Source organism: Neofelis nebulosa, chromosome 18 (genome assembly GCF_028018385.1).
Source record: "Neofelis nebulosa isolate mNeoNeb1 chromosome 18, mNeoNeb1.pri, whole genome shotgun sequence".
Taxonomy (NCBI): Eukaryota; Metazoa; Chordata; class Mammalia; order Carnivora; family Felidae; genus Neofelis; species Neofelis nebulosa.
In genome coordinates, this window is record NC_080799.1 from 14,816,340 (window position 1) to 14,844,251 (window position 27,912).

Consider the following 27,912-nt stretch of genomic DNA (forward strand, 5'->3'; position numbering starts at 1 on the left):
GAATATCCCTCCTCCCTGCACTCCTCAGTCGGGTCACCACGCCTGGAGATTCTGAACATTTTGAACGGCTCCTATTGAGACCGCAAAGAGACCAGCAGAAAGACAAAGAAAAAAGAAAGGATGACGTAAAGGGGTGGTGGAGATGGAAGGAGAAGAGGCCTGAATGGTGTCATGGATTCTTGGAACCCAAGTTGGTGACTTCTGCCTCCAGACTTCCCATGTAAGAAAAAATGCATCCTATTTGTTTAAGGCACTGGTTTTTGGTTACTTACAGCTAAACTGACAGCTAGCTTCAAGTGTCTAAAATCTGAGACTTGAAAGACTGGCTGCAGGTAACAGACTCTAAAATGTGGAACTGGCAGAAGGAAGAGGTAGTCTGCCAGGCAGAGTAGAATTAATTACTCTGGGTTAAAAAGGCAGTGATTCTTGTAATGTGGCGGAGACAAGTCTAGTTGACATTGTTTTGATGATATTATCGGGGGAGGCAGGCTTAGCTCCAAGATCTGTCTGTATGTATATACGCAGAAGTATGGTATATGTTATAGGTACTATAGATAGTATAGGACATGTATTATATGGTACATATTATATATAACATATAGCACAAGGTATCAGGTAGTATTTGTAATATATATACACTGCTGGGGAGAAATGAAAGAATTTTCGAGCCAGAATTCTATATCCTCCTGAAACCATCTTTCAAAAACTAAGGCAAAAAGAAGACATTTTCAGATACAATAAAGCTAGAGGAATTTGTCTCCTACGGCCCTAAATGCAAATGACACTCGATGGAAACTCCATCTATAGGAACAAAGGAAGAGCACTGGAAATGCAAAATAATCGGGCAAATAAAAACGTTTACTTTTTTCTTCCCTTAATTAAAAAATTGCTGGCTAATGAAATGTTTACAAAGTAGAATATTGATGAATCCATAATATAAGTAGATGTCAAGCGCATGACAACATTAGCAAACAGAACAGAGAGAATACAATGTTATACACATGTACTCATAGATGGGTAACATACCGTACAGATGCAATATTCTGTTTATATATATAATTAGAATATCACAGATTTCTAACATTTTACATGAAATGGAATGTTAAATCTAAGTAAACTGTGATAAGGGATGTATATTGTAATCCTTAGAGCATCCACATGCACGCATGCATGTGCACACACACACACACACACTCACACTCAAAGCAGTATAGCTAAGTATGTGATGGAGGAATTAAAATTAAATACCAAAACATATATCCAATTAACCTAAAAGAAGGCAGGAGAGGAGAAACAGAGAGAAAAGAGCACATATGGATCAAATTGAAGACAAATAACAAAAAGGTAGAAAGCAGCCCAATTATACAATAATTACATTTTGTGTAAGTCAATTAAACATTCCAATTAAAAACTAGATTTCCTGACAAGATAAAATGTCAAGACTCAGCCGTATGCCACATACAAGATACGCGCTTTAAATTAAAAACACAGATAGGAGGGCAGTAAAAGAAAGAGGAAAGTTTGTATGGCCACATTAACATCAGCAAAAGCTGCCTTTAAAGCCAAACGTATGAACAGAGAGAGAAAGAGACATTTCATAATGCTAACTGAATCGATTCGCCAAGAAGTTACAATCCTCAGATAAATGCATATGCACATAATAACAGGGTTTCCAAACACACGAAGCAAGAATAAACAGAATTAAAGGAAGGACAAGAAAAACCCACATCCCTCATTCAGGAATTGATAGCAGAGGTAGGAAGGAAGAAAGGAAGCGGGGAGGAGAGGGAGGAGAGGAGGAAGGCAGAGAAGGAAAGAGAGGGAGAAAACAAAGAAAGAACAAGAGAGAAAATCCACTCAAGGTCAGTAACCATCACAGTGATTGATGTAAGTTACAATCACAATGGGATATTGGTGTCCGTGCACTGGATTGGCTACCATGACCGACAACACCAAATGCTGATGAGGGTGCAAAACAGCTGGATCCCTCACAACAGGTGGTGAGCGTGTAAAATGGTGTAACACCTTTGCACAACGGTTTGACAGTGGCTTATAAAATCGACCATATACCTACCCAGCAATTCTACCTCAGAGTATTTACTCAGGATAAACAAGAACACACACACACACACACACACACACGCACACACACACACAAAGTGTACAAAAAGTCTTAAAGCCACTTTCTTCATAACATCCCCAAGTGAAAACAACTCGTCCGATATCGAGAGTGGGTAATCGAATTGCAGTACGCACACAATAGAATACTATTCATCAATTAAAAAAAAAAAAAAAAGATGCACCCAAGATCAGAGCACCTATATATACGAAGCAAGTACTAACAGACTGGAAGGGAGAAAATTGATAACAATGCAATAACAGTACAGGACTTCAATACCCACTTTCAACAATGGATAGATCATCCAGACGGAAAATCAATAAGGAAACACTGCACTTGAACTACACGTGAGACCAAATAAACCTAACGGACATATACAAAGCATTACACCCACAGCAGCAGAATACACATTCTTCTCAAGCACTCACAGGACATTCTCCAGAATAGATCATATGTTAAGCCACAGAACAAGTTTTAACAAATTTAAGAAGACTGAAATCATATCAAACATCTTCTCTTTTTTTTTAAATTTTTTTATTTTTTTAACGTTAACTTATATTTGAGAGAGAGACTGTGTGTGTGCACGCAAGAAGGGGAGAGGCAGAGAGAGAGAGGGACAGACAGAATCCAAAGCAGGCTCCAGGCTCTGAGCTGTCAGCATAGAGCCCAACACAGAGTTCAAACTCACAAGTCAGGAGATCATGACCTAAGCCAAAGTCAGATGCTTAACCAACTGAGCCACCCAGGTGCCCCTCAAGCATCTTTTCTGATAACATGGTCACAAATATGTGGAAATTATACAACGCCTTCCTGAAGAACCAATGTGTCAAGGAAGACATTGAAATGGAAAAAAAAATCTTGGGACAAACAAAAATGGAAACCTAATATACCAAAACCTATAAGATGCGTGCATCAAAAGCAGTACTAAAATAAGGTTTATAGCAATAAATACCTATGAAGAAAGAAAGAAAGAAAGAAAGAAAGAAAGAAAGAAAGAAAGAAAAAGAAATATCGATCTTGGGCATCTGGGTGGCTCAGTCAGTTACACTTCCGACTCTTGGTTTCAGCTCAGGTTGTGATCTCAGGGTTTGTTACCTGAAGCCCCACAGTGCTTCTCTGTGCTGACAGTGCAGAGCCTGCTTGGGGTTCTCTCTCTGTCTCTCTCCCTCTCTCTCTGCCCCTCCTGCTTTCTTTCTCTCAAAATAAATGAATAAGCTGAAAAAAAGAAAAGAAAGATCTCAAATAAACAATCTAACTTTACATATCAAAAAACTAAAAAAAGAAGTGAAAGGTATAAAAGAGTTAACAAAGCCCAATTTTAGTACAAAGAGGGAAATAAAGATCAGGGCAGAGGTAAACAAAGTAGAAATTGGAAAGACAATAGAAAAAAAAAATCAATGAAATTAGGAGTTCTTTTGAAAAGAGAAACAATATTGACAAACCTTTAGCTACACTAAGAAAAACAGAAAGAAGGACTCAAATAAATAAAATAAAAAATCAAAGGACAGACCTTACAATCAGCAAAGGATCATAAGAGACTACAATGAACAATTTTCCACCTGCTGATGGGATAACCTAGAAGAGATGGATAAATTCCTAGAAATGATACAACCTATGAAGACTGAATCATGAAGAAATACAATTTATGATGAGACTAATAATGTGTATGGAGATTGAAAACTTCCCAATAAAGAAAAGTCCAGAAACAAATACCTCTATGGTGAATTCCACCGAACATTTAGAGAAGAATTAATCACAATGCTTCTCAAACTCCTGGAAAAAATTGAAGAGGAAGGAACACTTCCAAACCCATTCTTTTGAGGCTAGTGCTAGCCAGACAAGGACACTACCCGAATAGAAAATTACAGACCAATATCCTGATGAACACATATGTAAAAATCTCTAAGAAAATATTAGCAAACCTCATTCAATAGCATATTGAAAGGATCATACCCCATGACAAAGTGGGATTTATCTTGGAGACATAAAGCTGGTTCAACATACACAAATCAATAAATGTGATACCCCACATTAATGATTATCAGAAAGGAAGAAATCAAATTGTCTCTGCAGATGACATGATCTTATATATAGACAACCAGAAAGACTCCACCAAAACACTCTTAGAATAAATGAATCGGTAAAGTTGCAGAATACAAAATCAACATACAAAAATCAGTTGCATTTCTATGTGCTAACGATGAACTATTCAGAAAAGCAATGAAAAGCATCCCACTTATATTAGCTTCAAAAAGAGTAAAATAGTTAGGAATGAACATAACCAAGGAGGTGAAAGATCTATACACTTCAAACTATAAAACGAGTGGGACTACATCAGACTAAAACGAGCCTGCCCAGAAAACAAAATGGTCAACGAAATGAGAAGACAACCCACCAAATGGGAGAAAATATTTGCAAACCCTACACCTGATAAGGGATGAATCTCCAAAATATATAAAGAGCTCATACAACTCAACAGCAAAAAAATCAAACAAACTCATTTAGAAATGGGCAGAGGATTGGAGAGGGCATTTTTCCAAGGAAGACATACAGGTGGCCAACGGGTACATGACAAGGTGCTCAACCTCACTGATCATCAGGGAAATGCAAACTGAAACCACAATGAGACATCACCTCACGCCTCTTAGAATGACTATTATCAAAAAAGATAAAAAAGTGTCAGCGGGGAAGTGGAGAAAAGACAACCAATGTGGACTATTGGTAATAGTGTTTAACTGGTGCAGTCACTATGGAAAACACTGTTCAGCTTTCTCAAAAAATTTAAAATCGAACTACCGTATGATCCAGCAACTCTTACTTCTGGGTATTTATCTGAAAAAAAAAAAAAGAAAGAAAACGCTAATTTGTAAAGATATATACAACGCCCATGTTCACTGCAGTATGACTTATAATAGCAAAGATATGGGGGAAAAACCCAAATTGTCACTGATGGATGATTTGATAAAAGTATGTGGCATATATGCACCATGGAATATTATTCAGCCACAAGAAAGAAGGAAATCTGCCATTTGTGACAATGTGGATGGAACTCGAGGGCATTATGTTAAGTGAAATAAGTCAAGAGGGAAAGACAAATACCATAGGATCTCACTTATATGTGGAATCTAAAAACAAACAAAAACAAGCTCATAGACAGAGAGAACAGATTGGTGGCTGGCAGCAGAGGGAGTGAGATGGGGGAAGGGAGTCAAAAGATACAAATTCATAGTTATCAAATAAATAAGTTATGGGGATGTAATGCACAACATGGTGACTACAGTTCAAAATACTGGCTTGAGGGGCGCCTGGGTGGCTCAGTCGGTTGAGTGTCCAACCTCAGCTCAGGTCATGATCTCACAGTGTGTGGGTTCGAGCCCCGCATCGGGCTCTGTGCTGACAGCTCAGAGCCTGGAGCCTGCTTTGGATTCTGTGTCTCCTTCTCTCTCTGCCCCTCCCCTGCTCATGCTCTGTCTCTCAAAAATAAATAAATGTTTAAAAAAAATTTTTTTTAAATACTGGCTTGAATATTTGAACGTTGCTAAGGGACTAGACCTTAAAAGTTGAATCATTATGTTGTACACCTGAGACTAATATGTTATACACCAATGTTTAAAAATCCCATGGAATTTTTCAGAGAAATAGATAAACACTCCTAAAATTCACATGGAACCACAAAAGACATCAAACAGCTAAAGCAATCTCAAGTAAGAAAAGCAAAGTTGGAAGCAGAAAATTGCTGATTTCAAACTATACAACAAAGCTTCAGGGATCAAAACAAGTAAGGTATTGGCATAACACACACACACACACACACACACGCACACACACACGTCAGTGAAACAGAATAGACTACCCAGAAATAAATGCATGCATATATAGTCAGCTGATTTTTTTACAAAAGCACCAAAAATAAAGAATGGGAAAAGGATAGTCACTTCAATACACGGTGCTGGGAATACTGGGCATCCACACGCAAAAGAATGAAATTGGACCTTATGCTATACATGAAAATCAACTCAAATCTGATGAAAGAGTTAAATATAAGACCTAAAATCATAAAACTCCTAGAAGATAACAGGCGAAAAGCTTCTTGACATTGGTCTTGGCAATGATTTTTTGGATAGGACACCAAAAACGCAGGCAACAAAAGCAAAAATAAATAAGTAGAACTATATTAAACTAAATTAAACTATATTAAAGTAAATTAAACTATTAAACTAAATTAAACTATATTAAACTAAATTAAAAGTGTCTACACAGAAAAGAAAACTGTCAACAAAATGGAAAGGCAATCTACCAAATGGGAGAAAATATTTGCAAACCATATATGTGATAAAAGGTTAGCATCCAGAATATGTAAGGAACTCTTACAACTCAATAGTAAAAAAAAAAAAAAAAAAAAAAAAGTAAATAAATAAAAAATAAAGCAAATAGCCCATTAAAAATGGGCAATGCCATTTTTCTGAATAAGATACACAAACAGCCAACAATTATATGAGTAGATGCTCAACACTACTCATCAGGGAAAGGCAAATCTAAACCACAATGAGGTATTACTGCACACCTGTTATAATGTCCATTAGCAAAAGAAAAAGGTAACAAATGTTGGCGAGGATATAGAAAGAAGGCGACCCTTGTGCACTGTGGGTGGCAATGTAAATCGGTGCAGCCACTATAGAAAACAGCATGAAGAGTCCTCAAAAATTTAAAAATAGATCTATCATATAATCCAGCAATCCTACTTTTGAGTGTGTATCTGAAGGCAATGGAATCACTCTTTCAAAGAGATATCTGCACTCCTACATTCATTGTATCATTGTTCACAACAGTCAAAATATGGGAACAACCCATATCGAAGTATCCATCAGTGGATAAAGAAGTATATATCTACATATATCTTTATATATAACTATATATAACCATATATAATGTATATAACCATAATATGTTATTCAGCCACAAAAGGCATATTATTCAGTCACAAAAAGGAGGAAATCCTGATATTTGTAATAATGTGGACGGACCTTCAGGGCATTATGCTAAGTGAAATAAACCAGACAGAGAAACACTAGTATTGTATGGTATCATTTACACGTGGAATCTAAAAGCAAAGTCAAACACGGGGAAACAGAGAATGAAAGTACTTGCCAGGGGCTGTGGGACGGGGGAAATGACAACATGTTGGTCAAAGAATGCAAACTTTCAGTTAGAAGATGAATAAGCTCTAAGGACCCAGCGTATATATAGCATGGTGCCTATAGCCAACAAGGCTGTATTACATATTTGAAATTTGCTAAGAGAATAGATCTTTTTTCAATATTTATGTTGAGATGAAGGGAGAGAGAGAGAATGTGTGCATGCACAAGAGTGGGGGAGGGGCAGACAGAGACGGAGACAGAGAATCTCAAGCAGGCTCGGCGCTAACAGATCGATGCAGGGCTTGATCGCAGGAACTGTGGGATCATGACCTGCGCTGAAATCAAGAGTCAGAGACTTAACCTACTGAGCCACCCCGACACCCGTCAGAGAGTAGATCTTAAGAGTTCTCACACGCACACACACGCAAAGGCAACTGTGGGAGGTGATGAACATGTTTGTTAACCTGATTGCGGCAATCCTTCCACAGGTGTATATCATCATGCTGCACACCCGAAATACACTACAACTTTGTCAGTTACAGCTCAATAGAGCTGGAAAAACAAAAGAATCCTGACATAGGTAACAATACGGCTGGATCTCACAGACATTAAGAAGACAGACACAAAAAGCACATACTGTGTGGTTCCATTCATATATGAAGTCCAAAGACAGGCAAAATACGAATCTGCCGTGACAGAATGCTGCACAGTGTTTGCCTATGGGAGGAGAGGACTGAACAGGAAGGCAGGGCTGATGGAACTCTCTAGGGTGATAGAAATGTTTTAATGCAAGTGCCAACAAACAGCAGCCCCCGGGCCAAATCCAGCCTAGCTCTTATTTTTGTAAATAAAATTTTATTATAACACAACCATGCTCACTTGTTTACATATTGTCAGTGGCTGCTTCTGTACTACTAAGACAAACGTGAGTAGTCGCAATAGAGAATGTGGTACCCAGGGGTGCCTGGGTGGCTCAGTCGGCTAAGCATCTGACTACAGCTCAGGTCATGATCTCGCGGTTCACGAGTTCGAGCCCGGCGTCGGGCTCTGTGCTGACAGCTCAGAGACTGGAGGCTGCTTGGGATTCTGTGTCTCCCTCTCTCTCGACCCCTCGTCTGCTCATGCTCTGTCTCTCTCTCAAAAAACAAATGAACGTTAAAAAAAAAAAAGAATATGGTGCACAAATCCTAACATATTTACTGTCAGGTCCTTTACAGAAAAATGTTTGTTGACCCCTATCCCCTGTGTAACATACAGAGTAATATAATATAGCAAAATGGGTTGAATTACGTGCCCCCAAAAGATACACTGAAGTCTAACTCCCAGACCTCAGAATGTGACCTTTTTTGGAAACACGGACACGACAGATGTAATTAGTTAAGATGAGACGCTGGGTGTCATTGTAAGAAGATGGCCATGTGCCGGCAGAGACATACGGGGAGAAGGCCACGTGATGATGAATACAGAGACTGTAATTATGCAGCTGCAGACCAAAGAATTCCAAAGACTGCTGGAAACCACTAGAAACTAAAAGGAGGCAAGGAAGGATTCTCCCTTATACATTTCAGAGGGAGCACAGCCCTGCTAACACCTTGATCTCAGACCTCCAGCTTCCAGAACTGGGAGACAATAAACTTCCGTTGTTTAAGCCCTCTCCTCCCACCCCCACCCCCCACCCCCAGTTTGTGGTCCTTTGTTACAGTGGCTCTAGGAAATGAATACACATGGTTACAGGTGTGTGTGTGTGTGTGTGTGTGTGTGTTTAAAAACAGTGAATCTATATATATATATATATATATATATTCACTAAATATAGTGCTGGTGCTGTCTCGCTCTCTCAAAAATAAAAATAAAAACATTTTTTAAAAGAAGCTTTAAAAGAGTATAAGCAAGTAAGAGAAGCCTTACCAAGATAGGAGATTAAAGACCCAGACAGCAAAACACAGATTCAGCATGACATCAACCCACCAGAACCTATCGTTTCAAATTTCTTCAAGGCAACCGCCCATAAATTTAGGTCTAAGAATGATGGCAGAACCCAGAAAGTTACAGAAACAGATAAGAGTCATCAGATGTTTAAAAATGTTTGTATTTATTTTTGAGAGAGAGAGAGAGAGGGAGGGAGGGAGAGAGTGAGTTGGGGGTGAGGGGGCAGAGAGAGAGGGAGGCCCAGAATCCAAAGCAGGCTCCAGGCTCCGAGCTGTCAGCACAGAGCCCGACGCAGGGCTCGAACCCACAGACTGTGAGATCATGACCTGAGCCAAAGTCGGATGCTTAACCAACTGAGCCACCCAGGCGCCCCAAGAATCATCAGATTTTTTAAGCGATGTCTAAACAAGATCTTTAGCTGTAGTGCTCACACTTAAAGCTGTCTGGAAATAAGCAGAACTCCAGCAACGAGGCTGTCTCCCAGTAACAGGTGGAATGCACACCAGATACCATGAAGGAAGGGCACGCAGCATGTCGGGCAGTCACCACTGTGGTCCAGGACGGATCCTTCTAGCTGGTTGACCTAGCAGCCACTCCTAACCTCCCTTCTCCTTTACCATCCTTTACTCAGTGAAAAGCTAAACATTCCCTTTTCCAGCCTCACTGGCAGTTCGGGCTGTCTGTCCATGTCTTACTGCTCTGACCAGTAAACACTCGAGAAAGCTTCTGTTCTCAGAGAGTCACAGGAGGCGAAGCTGTTGTGCCTTGTCTTTTCCTTGACGCTGCAGATGTCCGTGTGATGCTAGTAGATAGCCATCTTGAGACCATGTAACACCAAACATGAGGACAAAAAGCCAACAGCTACTTGTGAGAGGGGAGAAAGCTGAAAAAAGCCTGAAGACTTATGGGCATCACCGTGTTGCTTCATCTGCTATAACCTGTCCGTTTTCAGATTTCTTATCAAATGACCAATGATTATCTTTGTGATTTAAGCCACTGTTCATCAACAGTTCTGTTACTTGCCGTCAGATGATTCTTAACTGATAAAAACTAACGATTTTATTCCTTCTAACTAAGAGTTCCAGCAGGCAAGAGAGAAAAACGGACCATGGAAGAAGCAGCGAATGAATTGTAAATAGACCGAGTGTTCTTCAAAGGCTATGAGTAGATTTAAGTCTATGTGTGGGCAACCTCTAGCATGAAAATATCAAAATACAAGTAAAGCAGTTGGTAATAAAAGGAGGAAGAGGAGAAGAAAAAAATAAGAATTGTTAACATTTATTGATGACTTTTACTAGGCTCTAAGCAATTTACAGGCGTTGCATCATCAACTCAGATGGGAACTATTGTACCATAACGATTTCAAGAACAACACCCTTGTATTCATTGCAGCATTATTTACAATAGCCAAGATATGAAAGCAGCCCAAGTGTCCACGATTAGATGAATGAATGAAGAAGATGAGGGGCGCCTGGGGGGCTCAGTCAGTTAAGCATCCAAATCTTGGTTTTGGCTCAGGTCATGATCTCACAGTTTGTGGGATCCAGCCCTGCATAGGTCTCTGAGCCAAGAGCACAAAGCCTGCTTGGGATTCTCTCTCTCCTTCTCTTTATGCCCCTCCCCTACTCATGCTCTCTCTCTCTCTCTCTCTCTCTCTCAAAATAAATAAGTAAACTAAAAGAGAGAGAGAGAGAGAGATGCATTATAATGGAATATTACTCAGCAATAAAAAAAAAAAAGAATGAAATCTTGCCATTTCAGAAAAAATGAATGGAACTAGAGGGTATAATGCTAAGTGAAATAAGCCAGACAGAGAAGGACAAATACCATATGATTCTACTTATACGTGGAATCTACAAAAAACAGAACAGAGGAAACAAAACAACACAGAAACAGACTCTTAAATGCAGAAAATAATCCAGTGGTTGCTGGAGGGGCAGTGGGTAGGAGGATGGGTGAAGTGAAGGGGATTAAAAGGTACAACCTGCAGCTATAAAATAAATAAGTCACCAGGATGTAATGTACAACATTTGGAATATAGTCAATAGTATTATAACAACTTCGTATGGTGACATCATAACTAGATGTACTGTGATCACTTACAAATATTGAACTGCTATGTTGCACACCTAAAAGTAATATCATATTGTATGTCAATTACACTTTAAGGAAGGAAGAAAAGAAGGAAGTTAGGAAGGAAGTTAGGGAGGGAGGAAGGAAGGAAGGAAGGAAGGAAGGAAGGAAGGAAGGAAGTTAGGAAGGAAGGAAGGAAGGAAGGAAGGAAAGAAGTGAGGAAGGAAGGAAGGAAGGAAGGAAGTTAGGAAGGAACGAAGGAAGGAAGGGAGGGAGGGAGGAAAAAAGGAAGGGAGGGAGGAAGGAAAGAAAAGAGTACCAACAAGCATGTTAGAATCAACCAAGTATCTAAGGCTGCTGCCAAAATTATTTAATAAAGAAAATACTAGACTAAAAATAAGTAGACAAACATTCTAGTTTTGACACTACTACTCATGTGCTCTGTGAATTTGGAGAAGTGCTTAATATCTCTGGGATGGTTTTTCTTCCCTTAAAGGCAAACGTTGGAGAAAATAATCCACAGGGTCCACTTGCAGGCTAACATCCTAATTTCCAAACTCTCTGGTCTGACTCAAGCCATTTGGCTACATTTTTAAGAGTTCAGGAAATATCTATGAAACATCACAGTCATGTCAAGGGAGCTATAGGAATTGATTACCCCAGGCTCCAAACACTTGGCACAAATGGTCAGGGCAGGATAAAGAGGCTAGGATTGTGCCAGTAAGAATAGTTAAGTTCCTAAGTGCTCTCAACATGCTAAGACATTAACTTGAGGGGAGAATTACCGTCCAGGTAAGAAGGGGTCTGTTGACATATCTATCTAACCCGTGTTAATGACCAGAAACCATTTGTATTTGATTTGGGGACATCATGAGGGTTTTGTGTTGTTTTGTTTTGTTCTTAGCAAATTTCTCCCCTGAGTTAACATTAAAATTAGTTGACATCTTCTCAACACACCCTTTTTATTTAAAAAAAAAAACCAAAAAAACAAAAAGGACAAAAGACAAAGAGTGACTTGGGTTACGAACTGGGATGAGGTCCTGAGATGAAATATTCACACAGACAATCCACAAACTCAATAATCTTCCGGGCGGGGAAGCAAAAGTTGATTATTTGTGAAGCGGACTGTGAATAAATTGGAAAAAAACGAGCTATTCGAGCTGTAGACAATTACGTGGATATGTATTTATGTTTAGCATCAGTAGTAAAATTACATTTTCTAGTGAATCTACAGCTCAGAGCTTTAAAATATAGATCTTTTAAAATGCACCAAACAAAATTCCAAGGGTTACGAGAAATGTTTTATTTATAATGTTTGCATGAATCTAGACACGGTGCCCATCTGTCTCTTCCAATATATTTTCAAAACCAGATTTACGGATTTTAACTAGAAAAGTAAAAGGGATGGTGTTCTGACTCCACGCCAGCTTAATTCAGTCTATTATCATATTTTTCTTCATTATAACCTGGCTGATACAATTACCATAGTACCCTTCACTTGCCGGCTTCGTGCTGTGTCCCATTATGATGCACTCTTCCAAGGATGCACCCGGTAATATCTACGTCTTTCTCACCCCTTCCTCTACATTTCCACATTCTTGGTGTGGTGAGAGAAAAGGGCATAATCAGTGAATGAAGGACCAGAACTCTCATTACATGGCACCTCCTTCTTTGGAAGAAGACTTGAAGGAGAAAAATGCTCCTCAAAAAAGTGAAATTTCCCATTCACCCTCTATGGCTCCCCCTTGCCTATTGTTTATACCCCTTCCCTCCCTCTAACTTCTCTTTTGCTGCTAGTTAGTTCCACCCTCTCATATGTGTCTCCCTTTATGGCTTTAATGATTCTGAACCTAGTTAAGAAAGAATCTCGTGTTCTTCCAGCAACCATCTTTGATGACGGGGTCCACTCTAAGCCAACGAGATGAACAGCAGCTACAACCACTCGCAAAACAACCTTTCAAAGGATTTTAAAAGTTCGTGATCATGGGTTTTTAAAAAAAAAAATAGATTGGAATCACTTTTTAAAAAAATGTCTAATTACTTATTTTGAAGGGAAGGTGTTAGGGGCAGAGAGAGAATCTCAATCAGGCTCCACACTCAGCACGGTGCCCAACACAGGGCTTGATCCCTTGACCCTGGGATCATGACCTGAGCCGAAATCAAGAGTGGGACACTTAACCGAAGGAGTCACTCAGGTGCCCCATGATCTTGTGTAAGTAGAGGCCCAGAGATCAGAAAACATCGGGCATGAGGAAGAACCCCAGAGTCTCAGCTCCGGGCAGAGTGGGGGGTGATTCTTAGCTGAAATTTAGGCATCTGTAACTGCCATGTCTTTACCAAAGATTCAAAACAACTGAGAAATCTATGTATATCTGGATTCTTTGATCTACTCAGAGAAAAACAAAGAGCATTTATTATATTTTATCATAGATTGGAGATGAACTGAATAATTGAGCTGAAAATAAGTACTGGTAACTCATACCTGTGGGAATTTAGGGTATAATGATAAACCCTGCATAGGACTTCACATAGTCAAGATTAAGTATCGGCTGATTTAAACTTGTCGCCCCAGCTCCCAAAAGACTAGTATGCTTCAGAGTCATTAGCTAGAGCTGTAGACCTCCAAATAATGAAAAGTGTCACAAAATATGGGGCACCTGGATGACTCAGTCAGCTGAGCATCTGACTCTTGATTTTGGCTCAAGTCATGATCCCAGGGTCATGGGATTAAGCCCCGTATCAGGCTCCATGTTGAGTGTGGAGCCTGCTTAAGATTCTGTCTACCTCTGCTCCTCTCCCTGGCTCGCATGCCTGCTCTCTCTCTCTCTCAAAACAAATTTTTTTAAGTGTCATAAAATTCATTTCTAAAATGTGTGGTGAATGAGATAGGATCTGTAATAAATGGCTGGATAAGTATATGGACGAATTAAGGAATAAAAAATACCTGTAAAACCTGTAAATACCTAGAAACCAGGTATTAGTTATCCTGCTATGTTCTTAGTACAAATTTGTTGACCTGCAGGACAAAATGCCCACAATGAGGCCTAAAAAGCAGGAACAGAATGGAGAGAAAGAATTTTTTGAGGATTTACTACGTACTGGGTGCTAATCTCTTCATCTTAGTTCCGAAACAACACTGGGGTCATTCTCATTTGTACACATTTTATATTTACTTCACACATGAGTAAACTAAAGTTCAGAGAGTTTAAATATTAAAGTACCATTTATGTACACAGACCTTCTCTCTCTCTCTCTCTCTCACACACACACACACACACACACGTTATCTTTGATTCTTACAATCTGATCAGGAATGTATCATTATTCTATTTGAAAGACAAAGAAACTGGGGTCCAGAAAGATCAAGAAATTTGTCGCAGGTCACAGAGCTATGAAGCAGCACAGCCAGGGTCAGAATGAGAGCAGGAGACGGCCCAGCGGTGTCCCTGGCTTCTGGCCCTTGTTTATTACCACCATTCTCCAACACGGTCACAGACTCACCAGCGAAAGGGCAATCTACAGAGAGCAGACCCACAGATTCCAGGCTGACTGTGACCAGGCAGAGGACAAGAAACCCGTGGAAAGACCAAATCAAACAGTGTGCATTTTTACAGCCACTGTTCAAAGCCTTGCTGCATATCTCTTAGCTTTCCAAGACTCTCCTGAGTAAAAACAGGGTCGTCCTTGCCTACAAAGGATGCCATGAGGATATGTGAGATGTCTACCAAGAAAGTGCTTCAATATCTTGTCAGTTGCATTCAGACCGACCATTTGTCACTTCTTCCAACAGCAACCATTGACGAGAACACTCAGAGACAGAAGGCGTCTCTGCACCGGCAACACGCACAGCCCTGGTGCTCTGTGTCCAAGCAAGCGCTGGAGCAAAAAGAGACAGTGCAATTACAGGAAAAGCAAACTACAGTTAAAAAAAAAAAATGCTAACAAACAAAGATACAAACTAACTAAGTAGGGCTTATCCCAGGAATGTAAGGCTTGTTGAACATCCAAACATCAAAAATAAAGGTAATTGACCATTTCAACAGAATAAAGCGGAAGACCGCTCTATCATTCCAGTTAGATGCAGGAAAAGCACCAGACAAAATGAAAAACCTATTCATGACAAAACCTCACAGCAAACCAGGAATAATGGGTATTTTCCTCCATATGATAAAGCCCACAGCTAACACCCCACTTGAGGCTTAAATACTGAAGGCTTCTGCTTCCCCCCCCCCCTTAAAATTGGGAACAAGTCAACAATGCCCGTTCTCACCACTTGAATTCGCCTTGGGACTATGGGTCTTAGTCACTGTGATAAAGGCAAGAAAAAAGAGAGAGATCTGAAAAGAAGAAGTAAAACTGTCTCTCTTTGCAGATGATATGACTGTTTATATAGAAAATGACAAAGCATCTACAAAACAACTTTAGAACTAACCGATGCATTTAACAAAGTCACAGAATACGAGGTTCACATGAAAATTCAACTATATTTCTATATGGGAGCGGGAGAAGATGGAAAATGAAATTATAGAAACCAATTCCATTTTGGTAGTGAGAAAGAAAGGAAGAAAGAAAGAAAGAAAGAAAGAAAGAAAGAAAGAAAGAAGAAAAGAAACATAAGGTCCATCTAACCAAAAGATATGCAAGACCTCTAAATTGAAAACTTCAATTTAAGATTATTTAGGTTCTGAAAAAAATCTAGATAAATAGGGACAGATCTTTATGGACTGAAATACTACTCAGTGTTGTTAAAAGTTTAATTCTTCCCAAACTGACCTACAGATCTAATGCAGTTCCTATCAAAATTTCATCAGGCTCTTACACTGATACTAATAATTTGGATTCCATATAAATATGAAAATGCTAAATATCTACAAAAAGCCAAAGCAATTTTGTGTAATATTTATTTATTTATTTTGACGGGGGGAGAGGGGGAGAGAGCACAGACAGGGGAAGGGCAGAGAGAGACAGAGAGACAGAGAGAGGGAATCCCAAGCAGGCTTCATGCTGTCAAGAACAGAGCTCGATGAGGGGCTCGATCTCATGAACCAGGAGATCATGACCAGAGACGAAATCAAGAGTCAGGCGCTTAACCAACCGAGGCACCCAGGTGCCCTGAAGCAATTTTTTTAAAAAAGAACAAACTTATCTCAGCTGAGTTCAGGATTTATTTTAAAACCACAGTAATCAACAAAGAAAAAAAAGACAAACAAAAAACCAGACTCTTAAATACAGAGAACAAATTGGTGGTTGCCAGGGGGGCAATGGGTGGGGGGATGGGTGAAACAGATAAAGGGAATTAAGAGTCACTTATCCTGACGGACATTGAGCAATGTATAAAATTGTAAAATCATTACATTGTACACCTGAAACTAATGTAACACTGTATGCGAATAATACTTTAATTAAAAAATAAAATAAAGTAAATAAATAATGGATGGAGAAACTGAAAAAATATATACAAGAATTATAGATCACTGGAATAGAATTAAGAGTCAAGGAATAGAACTATACACATATGTAATCATTTGATATTCTACAAAGGTCCTAACATAATTCAGTAACAAAAGATTGGTCTTTGTTGGTTAGTTTAATAAATGATGCTATAATAATGCACTACTAGGTATTTACCCAAAGAATAAAAAATACTGATTTGAAGGGATACATGCACCCCAATGTTTATAGCAGCACTATCAACAATCGCCAAATTATGGAAAGAGCCCAAATGTCCATCGACTGATGAATGGATAAAGAAGATATGATATATATACATATAACACACACACACACAGACACACACACACGGATAGTTATATATACACATACATACATACAATGGAATATTACTCAGCCATAAAAACGAATGAAATCTTGCCATTTGCAATGACGTGGATGGAGCTAGAATGTATTATGCTAAGTGAAATGAGTCGGAGAAAGACAAATACCATGTGATTTCCCTCATATGTGGGATATTATGTGGGAATTTAAGAAACAAAACACATGAAACATAGGAAAAGGGGAGAAAAAAGAGAGAGGAAGACAAACCATAAGAGACTCTTAATGATAGAGAACAAACTGAGAGTTGATGGAGGGAGATGGGTGGGGGATGGGCTATATGGGTGACAGGTATTAAGATGGGCATTTGTGCGGCACCCGGGTGGCTCAGTTAAGCATCTGACTTCGGCTCAGGTCATTATCTCATGGCTCGTGAGTTCGAGCCCCACATTGGACTCTGTGTTGACAACTCAGAGCCTGGAGCCTGCTTCTGATTCTGTGTCTCCCTCACTCTCTGCCACTCCCCCGCTGATGCTGTCTCTCTCTCCTTCAAAAAAATAAACATTAAAAAAAAAACAGAGGGGCACTTGTGATAAGCACAGGGTATTGTATGTAAGTGATGAATCACTAAATCCTACACCTGAAACTAATATTACACTGTATGTTAACTAGCTAGAATTAAAATCCAAACTTGAAAAAGGACAGAAAATCAATAAAGGACACTGGTAAAGGTGAAAACTAAAATCATATAAATGATGCTGTAACACCTAGATATCCACATGGAAAACAAACAAACACTGACCATTATTTCATATCATAAATAAAAATGAGCTCAGAACTGACTACAGACCCCAATATAAAAGCTACAAACCATGAAGTACTAGAAAAAAGTAGGAGAAATCTTTATGACTTTGGGATAGACAAAGATTTATTAAACACAAAAAGCATAAATCATACCAGAAAATAATGATACGTGTGCTTTAGAAAAATAAAAGTATTAGCACTTTAAAGGTCATTGTTGAGAAAAATGAGAGGGCAAGTCATAGATTGGGAGAAAATATTTGCAACATGTACATCAGACAAAGGTTTTAGATCTGGGATATACAAAGAGCTCTTTTTTCCAAGTTTATTTATTTTTGAGAGAGAGAGAGACAGCAGGAATGGGGAAAGGGCAGAAAGAGAGAAAGAGAGAGATTCCCAACCAGGCTCCCGGCTATCAGCACAGAGCCTGACGCAGGGCACGAACTCATGAAACTGAGATCATGACCTGAGCTGAAACCAAGAGTCAGACGCTCAACTGACTGAGCCACTCAGGCGCCCCTAAAGAGCTCTTATACTTAAATATGAGAGAACAGGGGCGCCTGAGTGGCTCAGTCGGTTGGGCGACCGACTTCGGCTCAGGTCATAATCTTGAGGTTTTTGAGTTTGAGCCCCGCGTCGGGCTCTGTGCTGACAGCTCAGAGCCCGGAGCCTGCTTCGGATTCTGTGTCTCCCTCTCTCTCTGCCCCTCCCCTGCTCACATTCTGTCTCTCTCTGTCTCTCAATAACAAATAAACGTTAAAAAAAATTTTTTTTTTTAAAAAGAGAACAAACCTAGTAAAAAACTGGTACAGACCTTCACAAATGAAGAAATACAAATAGTCAACCAGCAGACACAAGAAAAGATGCAGGTCATTAGGGAAATGAAAATAAAAACCACAATTACATGTCCACTCCACCCGCAGTAGAATGATTAAAATTAAGAAGACTGATAATTTCAGTGCTGGCAAAGATGCGGAGTAACTGGAAATCTCATACCCTAATCACAGGAATGTAAAATGCCACAACCACTTTGGAACACAGTTTGGCAACTGGCGGAAGGTTAAAAATCCACCTGCCCTACAACCACCCGCCTTAGCCCATTTGGGCTGCTGTAACAAAAATACCATAGCCTGGGCGACTTAAACAATAGAAAAGTCCTTCTTGCAATTCAGGAGTCTTGCAGTCCCGCAGTGAGGTGCTGAAAGATTTGGTGTCTGGTGAGACTCCACTTCCTGGATCACAGATGCCCGTCTTCTTGTCGTGTCCTCACACGGCAGAAGAGGCAAGGAAGCTCTCTGTGCTCTCTCATAAGGGCACTAATCCCAACCAATGAAGACACCATACTCAAAACACAATCGCCTCCCAAAGGCCTCATCTCCAAATACCTTCGCATTGGGGATTAGGTTCCAACATATGAATTTTGAAGGGACGCAAACACTGAGTCTATAATACCACCTATTTTTAGTTGTTGACTCAAAAGAAATGAAAACACAGGGGCGCCTGGGTGGCTCAGTCGGTTAAGCGTCCGACTTCAGCTCAGGTCATGATCTCGCGGTCCGTGAGTTCGAGCCCCGCGTCGGGCTCTGTGCTGACACCTCAGAGCCTGGAGCCTGTTTCGGATTCTGTGTCTCCCTCTCTCTCTGACCCTCTCCCATTCATGCTCTGTCTCTCTCTGTCTCAAAAATAAATAAACGTTAAAAAAATTAAAAAAAAAAAAAAGAAATGAAAACACATGTCTCTATAAAGACAGAAACAAGAATGCTTTATTTGGCATCCGTATATGGCTAAAAAATAGCCAAGTTGTGGCATATCCATACAAGAGAATACTACTCACCAATAAAAAGAAATGAACTGTGATATGTAGCGAAATGGATGAATCTCAGAATAGTTATGCCCGAAGAGGCCCGAAGCAAGAATAAATACCGCATGATTCCATTAATGTGAAATTCCGCAAAATGAAAACTAATCTGTAGTGACAGAATGCAGATCAGTTGGGAGCAGGGATCAGGGCGTATGTTGGAAGGAATGGATTGCAGACAGCAGATGGAAGTTTGGGGATGTGATGGAAACCTCTGATGTCTTCTTTACTGGGGTAGTTTCATAAGTATTTAATTTATCAAACCTCATCACATTGCTTTAAACCATTTGAAATATCTGCAGTATAGTGTATGGAAACTACATCTCAATATCTTTTTTAAAATAATAAGCCAGGGGGGAGCGAGGGAAGATGGCGGCGTAGGAAGACGCTGGGCTCACCGCGCGTCCTGCCGATCACTTAGAGTCCACCGACACCTGCCTAAAGAACCCAGAAAACCGCCAGAGGATTAGCAGAACGGAGTCTCCGGAGCCAGGCGCAGACGAGAGGCCCACGGAGGAGGGGAGGAAGGGCGGCGAGGCGGTGCGCGCTCCACGGACCGGCGGGAGGGAGCCGGGGCGGAGGGGCGGCTCGCCGGCCAAGCGGAGCCCCCGAGTCTGGCCGGCAAAAGCGGAGGGGCCGGACGGACTGTGTTCCGACAGCAAGCGCGACGTAGCGTCTGGGAGGTCAGAAGCTAACAGCTCTGCTCGGAAAGCGGGAAGGCTGGAGGACAGAGGGAGGGAGAGCTGCTGAGCCCCCGGACGGCAGAGCTCAGCTTGGCGGGGAACAAAGGCGCTCGCCAGCGCCATCTCCCCTGCCCATCCCCAGCCAAAATCCCAAAGGGAACCGGTCCCTGCCAGGGAACTTGCTCGCTCCGCGCAAACACCCAACGCGGTGCTTCTGCGGAGCCACCCCTCCGGCAGCGGGTCTGACTCCCTCCCGCTGCCACAAGGCCCCTCCTGAAGTGGATCACCTAAGGAGAAGCGAGCTAAGCCTGCCCCTCCCGCCCCCGTGCACCTTGCCTACCCACCCCAGCTAATACGGCAGATCCCCAGCACCACAAGCCTGGCAGTGTGCAAGTAGCCCAGACGGGCCACGCCACCCCACAGTGAATCCCGCCCCTAGGAGAGGGGAAGAGAAGGCACACACCAGTCTGACTGTGGCCCCAGCGGTGGGCTGGGGACAGACGTCAGGTCTCACTGCGGCCCCGCCCACCGACTCCAGTTATACACCACAGCACGGGGGAAGTGCCCTGCAGGTCCTCACCACTCCAGGGACTATCCAAAATGACCAAACAGAAATAACAACAGCTAATGAACTGATCAAAAAGGATTTAAATAATATAACAGAAAGTGAATTTAGAATAATAGTCATAAAATTAATCACTGGGCTTGAAAACAGTATAGAGGACAGCAGAGAATCTCTTGCCACAGAGATCAAGGGACTAAGGAACAGTCAGGAGGAGCTGAAAAACACTTTAAACAAAATGCAAAACAAAATGGAAACGACAGCTCGGATTGAAGAGGCAGAGGAGAGAATAGGTGAACTAGAAGATAAAGTTATGGAAAAAGAGGAAGCTGAGAGAAAGAGAGATTAAAAAATCCAGGAGTATGAGGGGAAAATTAGAGAACTAAGTGATACACTAAAAAGAAATAATATACGCATAATTGGTATCCCAGAGGAGGAAGAGAGAGGGAAAGGTGCTGAAGGGGTACTTGAAGAAATTATAGCTGAGAACTTCCCTGACCTGGGGAAGGAAAAAGGCATTGAAATCCAAGAGGCACAGAGAACTCCCTTCAGACGTAACTTGAATCGATCTTCTGCACGACATATCATAGTCAAACTGGCAAAATACAAGGATAAAGAGAAAATTCTGAAAGCAGCAAGGGATAAACGTGCCCTAACTTATAAAGCGAGACCTATAAGACTCGTGACTGATCTCTCTTTTGAAACTTGGCAGGCCAGAAAGGATTGGCACGAGATCTTCAATAAATTGAACAGAAAAAATATGCAGCTGAGAATCCTTTACCCAGCAAATCTGTCATTTAGAATAGAAGGAGAGATAAAGGTCTTCCCAAACAAACAAAAACTGAAGGAATTTGTCACCACTAAACCAGCCCTACAAGAGATGCTAAGGGGGATCCCGTGAGACAAAGTACCAGAGACATCGCTACAAGCATAAAACATACAGACATCACAATGACTCTAAACCCATATCTTTCTATAATAACACTGAATGTGAATGGATTAAATGCGCCAACCAAAAGACATCGGGTATCAGAATGGATAAAAAAACAAGACCCATCTATTTGCTGTCTACAAGAGACTCATTTTAGATCTGAGGACACCTTTAGATTGAGAGTGAGGGGATGGAGAACTATTTATCATGCTACTGGAAGCCAAAAGAAAGCTGGAGTAGCCATACTTATATCAGACAAACTAGACTTTAAATTAAAGGCTGTAACAAGAGATGAAGAAGAGCATTATATAATAATTACAGGGTCTATCCATCAGGAAGAGGTAACAATTATAAATGTCTACGCGCCGAATACCGGAGCCCCCAAATATATAAAACAATTACTCACAAACATAAACAACCTTATTGATAAGAATGTGGTCTTTGCAGGGAACTTTAACACTCCACTTACAGAAATGGATAGATCGTCTAGACACACAGTCAATAAAGAAACAAGGGCCCTGAATGACACATTGGATCAGATGGACTTGACAGATATATTTAGAACTCTGCATCGCAAAGCAACAGAATATACTTTCTTCTCGAGTGCACATGGAACATTCTCCAAGATAGATCATATACTGGGTCACAAAACAGCCCTTCATAAGTTTACAAGAATTGAAATTATACCATGCATACTTTCAGACCACAATGCCATGAAGCTTGAAATCAACCACAGGAAAAAGTCTGGAAAACCTCCAAAAACGTGCAGGTTAAAGAACACCCTACTAAAGAATGAGTGGGTCAACCAGGCAATTAGAGAAGAAATTAAAAAATATATGGAAACAAATGAAAATCAAAATACAACAATCCAAACACTTTGGGACGCAGCGAAGGCAGTCCTGAGAGGAAAATACATTGCAATCCAGGCCTATCTCAAGAAACAAGAAAAATCCCAAATACAAAATCTAACAGCACACCTAAAGGAAATAGAAGCAGAACAGCAAAGGCAGCCTAAACCCAGCAGAAGAAGAGAAATAATAAAGATCAGAGCAGAAATAAACAATATAGAATCAAAAAAACTGTAGAGCAGATCAACAAAACCAAGAGTTGGTTTTTTGAAAAAATAAACAAAATTGACAAACCTCTAGCCAGGCTTCTCAAAAAGAAAAGGGAGATGACCCAAATAGATAAAATCATGAATGAAAATGGAATGATTACAACCAATCCCTCAGAGATACAAACAATTATCAGAGAATACTATGAAAAATTATGCCAACAAATTGGACAACCTGGAAGAAATGGACAAATTCCTAAACACCCACACTCTTCCAAAACTCAATCAGGAGGAAATAGAAAGCTTGAACAGACCCATAACCAGCGAAGAAATTGAATCAGTTATCAAAAATCTCCCAACAAATAAGAGTCCAGGACCAGATGGCTTCCCAGGGGAGTTCTACCAGATGTTTAAAGCAGAGATAATACCTATCCTTCTCAAGCTATTCCAAGAAATAGAAAGGGAAGGAAAACTTCCAGACTCATTCTATGAAGCCAGTATTACTTTGATTCCTAAACCAGACAGAGACCCAGTAAAAAAAGAGAACTACAGGCCAATATCTCTGATGAATATGGATGCAAAAATTCTCAATAAGATACTAGCAAATCGAATTCAACAGCATATAAAAAGAATTATTCACCATGATCAAGTGGGATTCATTCCTGGGATGCAGGGCTGGTTCAACATTCGCAAATCAATCAACGTGATACATCACATTAATAAAAGAAAAGATAAGAACCATATGATCCTGTCAATCGATGCAGAAAAGGCCTTTGACAAGATCCAGCACCCTTTCTTAATAAAAACCCTTGAGAAAGTCGGGATAGAAGGAACATACTTAAAGATCATAAAAGCCATTTATGAAAAGCCCACAGCTAACATCATCCTCAATGGGGAAAAACTGAGAGCTTTTTCCCTGAGATCAGGAACACGACAGGGATGCCCACTCTCACCGCTGTTGTTTAACATAGTGCTGGAAGTTCTAGCATCAGCAATCAGACAAAAAAGGAAATCAAAGGCATCCAAACTGGCAAAGATGAAGTCAAGCTTTCGCTTTTTTCAGATGACATGATATTATACATGGAAAATCCGATAGACTCCACCAAAAGTCTGCTAGAACTGATACATGAATTCAGCAAAGTTGCAGGATACAAAATCAATGTACAGAAATCAGTTGCATTCTTATACACTAACAATGAAGCAACAGAAAGACAAAGAAAGAAACTGATCCCATTCACAATTGCACCAAGAATCATAAAATACCTAGGAATAAATCTAACCAAAGATGTAAAAGATCTGTATGCTGAAAACTATAGAAAGCTTATGAAGGTAATTGAAGAAGATATAAAGAAATGGAAAGACATTCCCTGCTCATGGATTGGAAGAATAAATATTGTCAAAATGTCAATACTACCCAAAGCTATCTACACATTCAATGCAATCCCAATCAAAATTGCACCAGCATTCTTCTCGAAGCTAGAACAAGCAATTCTAAAATTCATATGGAAACACAAAAGACCCCGAATAGCCAAAGTAATTTTGAAGAAGAAGACCAAAGCAGGAGGCATCACAATCCCAGACTTTAGCCTCTACTACAAAGCTGTCATCATCAAGACAGCATGGTATTGGCACAAAAACAGACACATAGACCAATGGAATAGAATAGAAACCCCAGAACTAGACCCACAAACGTATGGCCAACTCATCTTTGACAAAGCAGGAAAGAACATCCAATGGAAAAAAGACAGTCTCTTTAACAAATGGTGCTGGGAGAACTGGACAGCAACATGCAGAAGGTTGAAACTAGACCACTTTCTCACACCATTCACAAAAATAAACTCAAAATGGATAAAGGACCTGAATGTGAGACAGGAAACCGTCAAAACCCTAGAGGAGAAAGCAGGAAAAGACCTCTCTGACCTCAGCCGTAGCAATCTCTTACTCGACACATCCCCAAAGGCAAGGGAATTAAAAGCAAAAATGAACTACTGGGACCTTATGAAGATAAAAAGTTTCTGCACAGCAAAGGAAACAACCAACAAAACTAAAAGGCAACCAACAGAATGGGAAAAGATATTTGCAAATGACATATCGGACAAAGGGCTAGTATCCAAAATCTATAAAGAGCTCACCAAACTCCACACCCAAAAAACAAATAACCCAGTGAAGAAATGGGCAGAACACATGAATCGACACTTCTCTAAAGAAGACATCCGGATGGCCAACAGGCACATGAAAAGATGCTCAATGTCGCTCCTCATCAGGGAAATACAAATCAAAACCACACTCAGATACCACCTCACGCCAGTCAGAGTGGCCAAAATGAACAAATCAGGAGACTATAGATGCTGGAGAGGATGTGGAGAAACGGGAACCCTCTCGCACTGTTGGTGGGAATGCAAATTGGTGCAGCCGCTCTGGAAAGCAGTGTGGAGGTTCCTCAGAAAATTAAAAATAGACCTACCCTATGACCCAGCAATAGCACTGCTAGGAATTTATCCAAGGGATACAGGAATACTGATGCACAGGGCCACTTGTACCCCAATGTTTAGAGCAGCACTCTCAACAATAGCCAAATTGTGGAGAAAGCCTAAATGTCCATCCACTGATGAATGGATAAAGAAATTGTGGTTTATACACACAATGGAGTACTACGTGGCAAAGAGAAAGAATGAAATGTGGCCCTTTGTAGCAACGTGGATGGAACTGGAGAGTGTGATGCTAAGTGAAATAAGCCATACAGAGAAAGACAGATAGCATATGGTTTCACTCTTACGTGGATCCTGAGACACTTAACAGAAACCCATGGGGGAGGGGAAGAAAAAAAAAAAAAAAGAGGTTAGAGTGGGAGAGAGCCAAAGCATAAGAGACTCTTAAGAGCTGAGAACAAACTGAGGGTTGATGGGGGGTGGGAGGGAGGGGAGGGTGGGGGATGGGTATTGAGGAGGGCACCTGTTGGGATGAGCCCTGGGTGTTGTATGGAAACCAATTTGACAATAAACTTCATATATTGAAAAAAAATAATAAATAAATAAATAAATAAATAAAAATAAAATAAAATAATAAGCCAGAGCAAATTGAGAATATGGTGAGGGAACAAGCATTCCATCTAAGGAACAAGACTCTCGAGGAACGTAATCACTGCCACCAGGTATCTGGTGGGCCATCAAATGCAAAAGTCTGTTTCTACACTGTCTCATCACAAGGTCCAGGGCAAACTGGTGGAATCTGAAGGCAGCAAACTTCATCTGCAAATAAGAAACAGATTCCTCACCCAAAAGAATAATCCAAAGATAAAAGTGGCCGCCACGCTGAAGAGGGAGTTTCTTGGTACTGGAGGTATTCATGGAGAGGCAGGGCAGACTGGGGATTTGGAGAAACATTTTGGGGAAGGTAGAGGCAACCCCTAAGACTTCTTCCAACTGGACGATTCTAGGATTCTGCAAGACTAGAAGTTCCCTGTTGTTCGATGCTGGTATAGAAAAGCCCAAGGTTACACCCTCTTGCTTTACACCAGGTGATTTTCCCCAAAGAAAATTAAAACATCACAATAGAATTGAGGAGGAACTTTCTATCCTCTCTATTTGGCGTTTGACTCCCCTGCTTTCTTTTGGCAGAGGAACACTCTCACTGAAGAGAGATGGTTTTGGATTTTGCTCCTCTCCAAAAGCGCATATCCTCGTGAATAACATGCCTGAAGTTAGCATAAACCCTGGTGACCGAGTGGAAACACCTGCTGTGATTCAGCGTGGCTGACTCTCAAAGTCCTCCTCATCGGACATCTAACTCACACCTTCGTCTCCTGCTGTGTTGGAGGGGTGCATGGGTGTAATCGTTAAGCATCAGGACAGCACTACAAAAACTACAAGACCTCGTTCGTGCATGCGTGCATGCATGCATTCATTCACTCGACGAACATGCCAGCATTTTGATGTATTAGGACACTCTCTTCCCTGATCTGTGTGGGCTCTTCTCATTGTTATTTCCAGGGCTTAACGTGACTTAGGGAGGAGGACATTCATAGAAGGAGATGCATTTTAGGAAGGGAAACAGAAATAAAACCTCACAGGCTGCCCCAGTAGGCCTAGCCCGACATCAGTGTTAGACTGATACATAGCTCAGGGTCTCCGTGGGTAATTTCTTATCATACGCGACAGGCTGGGGTTCATCCTATCGGCTAAACTCCATATGAAAAATGGGACACTGCCTGGAGATTTGACCCCACTGTCGCAAACGGGACTCCAGCCACCTAGGCAGCCAAGCTGTTTGCTCTTTCTCGCTCTAGCTCTCTCCCTTGGGGACAGGTCAGTCTTCATTAGCAGCTTCACCGGGTGCCACGCAAGGGCAAAAGAAGGAACCTGCACCAACCCAACCACCTGTTTTCCAGCCACCTGCTCTCTCGCGGAGAGGGAAGACCTACCTCATTTGGTCAGTAGCTTGATCTGCGGGTTTTTAATTTCATCGATCGCGCTGGCCCCAATTTGAAAGCATAATAGGGAGGTGTGTTTGCATTTAGCTCTTACAAATAACATCCTGAAAGTGCAAAGGAAAAATCCGTAGGGTAGTCAGAGGGAGAATAAGGGCCCATGCGTACCTGGTGAAGGAATATTCGTGAACCCTTGAAGAGTAAGCAAGGGACAGGAAACAAAGGCAGGGTCAGGCACAAGAAGGAAGACCCCTTTCCAATAAATCAGAACAGGACCCAGTCAGCACTGAGGATTATTTAACTCTAGATTAAAGGGAAATCCTGAAAAAGAAAAGGCAGTGGGGGGCGGGGGGTGACTGGGTGGCTCAGTCAGTTGAGTGTCTGACTTTTGCTATTGGCTCAGGTCATGATCTCACGGTTCGCGAGTTCGTCGAGCCCTGCATCAGGCTCTGTGCTGACAGTGTGGAACCTGCCTGGGATTCTTTCTCTCTCTCTCTGCCCCTCCCCTGCTTTGTGCTCTCTCTCTCTCTCTCTCTCTCAAAATAAATAAATAAAACACTTTAAAA

At 40.9% G+C, this 27,912-nt stretch overlaps 1 protein-coding gene and 1 long non-coding RNA gene across 5 annotated transcripts in view; one reads left to right on the top strand and one right to left on the bottom strand.

Annotated features, from left to right (window-relative positions):
• The window catches only part of CALN1 (calneuron 1), a 528,610-nt gene that overhangs the window by 289,246 nt on the left and 211,452 nt on the right, over positions 1 to 27,912 (bottom strand). The gene's annotated exons all lie outside the window — the stretch shown is intronic.
• On the top strand, positions 67 to 27,862 carry LOC131501372 (uncharacterized). Its single transcript, XR_009256771.1, has 3 exons — positions 67 to 220; positions 26,538 to 27,348; positions 27,750 to 27,862. It is a non-coding gene; the product is annotated as an uncharacterized LOC131501372 (long non-coding RNA).